The sequence below is a fragment of the Branchiostoma floridae genome, chromosome 4 (genome assembly GCF_000003815.2).
Source record: "Branchiostoma floridae strain S238N-H82 chromosome 4, Bfl_VNyyK, whole genome shotgun sequence".
In the NCBI taxonomy this organism is placed as follows: domain Eukaryota; kingdom Metazoa; phylum Chordata; class Leptocardii; order Amphioxiformes; family Branchiostomatidae; genus Branchiostoma; species Branchiostoma floridae.
In genome coordinates, this window is record NC_049982.1 from 13,326,083 (window position 1) to 13,330,807 (window position 4,725).

The 4,725-nt window shown below is 43.3% G+C and overlaps 1 protein-coding gene across 2 annotated transcripts in view; it reads left to right on the forward strand.

Annotated features, from left to right (window-relative positions):
- Positions 1–3,606: 3,606 nt before the first annotated feature.
- Positions 3,607–4,725, forward strand: part of LOC118413318 — a 22,282-nt gene continuing 21,163 nt past the window's right edge. For both annotated transcript variants that reach the window (XM_035816625.1, XM_035816627.1), the window contains exon 1: positions 3,607–3,780. The gene's annotated coding sequence lies outside the window, so the exon portion shown is untranslated. The remainder of the gene's footprint in view (positions 3,781–4,725) is intronic.

The following is a 4,725-nucleotide window of genomic DNA, read 5'->3' on the forward strand; positions in this document are numbered from 1 at the left end:
TGTTTGGCTACCGGCTGATGCTTCCCTTTGGCTAGCTATACTCTTTAGCCAGCTTTGATACAGTATCTTATAACCGATAACTATTTTATGCCTCTGGTAAATCTGCCTGGAGATTATATGGTTGTCACAACACTGCAGCTCCACGAACTGCATGTAGAGACTAAGAGAGAATCGCGTCCACCGTGACCAGGGGTTTAAACCCATTATGGGAACAAAGCGAGGTAACTGATAATGAATTTCCATGTATTGATTCAAGTTGGCGATACAACGGCCAGACAGCGGAGACGATCATTGAAAAGCCATGACCTTGACTAACAGCTACTCGATATTAAACCAGGGATGAATGCTTGCTTCATTATCCACTGTCCTTTCCTAATCAAGCTGCTACGCTAGTGCATGTATCACCATAGGCTGGCCGACAGTGACAATGATGGACAGGACACCCCGCCTACGCAAACGCAAATTTGCCTCATCTTTAACAAAAGAACGAACACAATGGAGCAGTAGATAACTAAAATAAACAGCCAAAAGTTTTAGTTGAATAAGCATAAAGGTTCCTGGAAGGTTATTTATGGCTCAAACGGCTGTGCTTTTTCGTGTCTAGTCGCTATCTATAGGTGAGTAGGGTCACACGTGAATTACTCTACATGTGCTACATATGTAATGTGACAACCCCTGCATGGTGTACGTAGGAAAATCTATCACATCCCTCAAATGATTGTAAAGAACCATTTTCATTCCATACTATGTACCCTTGTATCAAGTAGATTAGCCTCTTGGAACTGTAGTTGTGTAGAGTAGATGTCATGCTTTGTACCTTGTACAATTGTTGCGCGATAAAGTTATATGTATAACCAAGATTTATCAACAATCAGTACCAGACGCAGACGACTCGTCTCCTTACTTACGTACAGAAAACCACAGGTACAATCCTGCGAACGCCAGTTCATTACTAGCAATACACTTCTAAATACGTTATCATTACGCTCTCATGTTGGGATTAATTACTAAGACAAACGAGAAAATACGGATTCCAATCTCACAAAAAAACACTTCGGTATGATGGAGCGATCATCGGTTCACAGTGCAGGAGTACTTGACGCGTATATGATATTCACTGGGATGATTAGTGGATCGCAGTCCGACCTTCCATGTGAGATGAAAAGATTGCTGATATCCTTCAAAACGTGCGGAAACATTAAGTAGGTACAGGGCTGGACCTGTGTGCTATATGCTGCACATGGATAGGACAATATACGCCATTGATGATATTATAGTGATATCGACCTCCAGAGTTTTAATGCAAAGTGCTGCTGTCATTGGATTCGTTATAACTTCCTCGCGGATAGAAACCGATAAAACGTACAATAATTGCAATGATGGTATCTCTTGAACGGTAATTGAGTAGGCGACGATCTGACTTAAAAAGAAGGAGACTGGAATGCCGAAGTAGATCATTGTGCTTGGGAGACGAGCCAAAGGCTGTCTGGAGAAAATGTCTTGAAGATCTGGTCGTGGCTGAACAGTGCGCCGATTTGACCTTGATCACGAGTTTAAGGACGAGTGCACCTGGCCAGCGCCATATCCGGGGTGATACAGCCACACAGCACACCGCAGACTGCCGCACGTACATGTGATGTATGTACATTCTTATCTTGCCCGGTGGTCAGACGTGGTGGTGATACAAGTATCCCTCTTCGACCCTCTTCTTGCATAGTTGCAGCGCGGTTGGTAGTATGAGTATAATGCATTTGAAAGTTAGGCATGTATAATGCGAGTGTAGACAAATCAGCGATTCTACCGGTAGAGATCCCTATATTGAGCCTGTAATTTGAAAGATCCTTAGTCAAAACTTTGTAACATCGATTCCTGTCAATTATATCAAGGGATTGAGTTGTAATTTCAGATAAATAGATAAATAGGAAACCATCATAACACATCCCTGGCATACTTACTCTACCAGCAGAATCGTCTATTCTGCTATACACTGATCACATGCCATGATGATGATGATGATGATGATGATCTTAGAGATGAACTTGCCATAGGACAGAAAATGAAATCTAATCGGACCAAGGCGTTCCTGTGGCTGCAATGCATCTAGAATGACTTCAAACGGCAAATGGTGGCACTTTGCCATTATCACAGTCCTGTCTGGGTCTGCCATGGCGCCCAGGGGAAGCTCAGGCCTGGTAGAACGAGTTTCCCGCCCACGCAAATGGCGTCAAATGTGCGTCACATCACTTCAGATCGTCCCGGAGTTAAAAGCAACACATGTCGCAATTTTCTTTCATCCATGGAAGTGTTGACGTTGGGCTTCATTGGAGGCAGAATCTGTGCAAATATCCAGGCCACGCCATATCGAAACATATGGCTCTTTTTATCTGTTGCAGTATTTGTGCCAAATCGCCTTATTCGTATCTCACGGCATTACAATGCTTATGCAACTGCATGGACATTAATCAGTCTCGCACTTTAATGTAGGTCGTCCTTCGGAGGGAAAGGGCGGGGAGTCACAAATGGGGGCTGTGTATTTTTTTTATCGGCGCACTCGACCATCGCACACCGAACAGCCTCACTTTGCCAAACATCGTATGTACCAAATGTTACCACTGTGAATTTACTCTGCGCAGTGTACTTTTCCTGGTTTCCCTACTTCCCATGCCTCCTAGTTTACCTTAGTTCCCTGGTGCCCCATCTTCCACCCAGCCCACCCCGTTTCCTACTTTCACAGTTAAACGGATCGAGGAGGTAACCTCCTTAATTTAGCTAGTCTATATTTTTACTGCATTTACTTCAGAAGGCCAGAGATATGACTTTTTATTTCATGTCATGATGTCACGTCCATCATAACATTTGGGTTACCGTACTCCACAAGCTAGTCGGTAGGTGGCGCTCGTGATCTCTTCATGGAAGGTAAGGCCATGCTGATTTGATATTATAGATGACATCATCTGAAAACCCAATACGTGCGAATAAAAAAATGTTTGGCCAAAAGTTGTCTTGGGTTTGAAATCTTGAATGGATCAGGGGGGCTGACGAAATGACTAACACACAGAGTACGTAGTATGGTATACCGAACAGTAGATTTTTTTAATGCAAACGGTAATGGAAACGAACAGAAATTTATGCGCGCAATGTCTTTTATTAAGTTATTTTTCTTTTTACTCACATGTTTATTTCAGAAGCCCTTCGTCTTTATAAACGAGTCAGTTTTATTTTTACTTCAGCCTGGCTATCAAAATATGTATCAGCTCTAGATCTGCAGATTTGTGATTTGTTTTCTACAAAGTCCATGAATTGTTGCAGTAGTCCTCTTCTTTTCAGCACACGTTGTGGCATTTCGAACTTTGCAGTGCATAGTGCCAAATCCAACCTAGTCTGTGATACGCAAACTCTGCTCTCCTGGGCTGTAACTGGGCCAGCAATGTTTGGTGGGTCGCTTATACATGATCATACCAAGGCAAGGAGGTTGGATTATGGCCCTTATTCAACCTCCTTGGTTATACATGTACATTATAAGCGCGATCGATTTATCAAGGCTTCATCTGACCTGCCTCGTCTTTGGCGCCCAAATGACGTCATAAAATCCAGCCAATGAGAGCGCCACGTGGGGGTGTTCCCCATCCACCATTCACTTCCGGGGAGTACAGAGACGCCATTTTGCGTTTGATGTTGTTCTTCAAAGTTTGAGACCCTGCAAACCGACCGAAACCTCCCATTCCCGCGGGAAATGCGGAGACAAACCAGACTGACAAGTTGTCTAACTTTCCCGTGCAGGTAAGGAGCCCTTTTCTGTATCAAAATGGTGACTTGAAAGTCGTCAGTGAGAGTTTCTGTCCTTGCCCTGCAGCTCTGTTTACGTTAGTTCACTTTCACTTCAGATCTGGGGAACTGCCACAGTGGGGTTACGGTCGCATTTGTCTCGTCACGAAAATGCAAATGAGCAAACGCCCGATTTCACGACCACGAAATTGGAATATGACCTGACGTTGCGACGTTGCACGTGAGTTGCCCAATCCCGGCACGCGAGGAAGCCCAGGACAGCGATCGTGCCCCACGACGTATGTCTATGATCATGATTCTCAAACTGACAACATACAATTGACGAATCGCTGGGAAAAATGATGCCCCACGATAGTACGACGTATAAACGTTATGTCTATGATTCTCAAACTGACAACATACAATAATTGACGAATCGCTGGGAAAAATGATGCCCCACGACGCATGTCTATGATTCTCAAACTGACAACATACAATTGACGAATCGCTGGAAAAATGATGCCCCACGACGTATGTCTATAATTCTCAAACTGACAACATACAATTGACGAATTGCTGGGAAAAATGATGCCCCACGACGTATGTCTATGATTCTCAAACTGACAACATACAATTGACGCATCTGACAGTGCTACCGTAATGATGTGAATATGTGACATATGACATTGCGAAGAACTAATTTTGTCATCTGCCCTACTATGATTTTAAATCTAGAAACATCTGACAATGGTCCTTACAACCGGTGTCAGTTTTTTTTATCTAAGATCTGACATTGGCCCTTACACCATGTCAGGTTTTCAATCTAACATCTGACATTTGTCCTTACGCCATGTCAGATTTTTAATCTAACACCTGACATTTTTCATATTATTGTCAGATTTCCTGTCTCGGATCTGACAATCATCCTCGCAATTGAAGATTGTTAGTCTAAAATCTGAC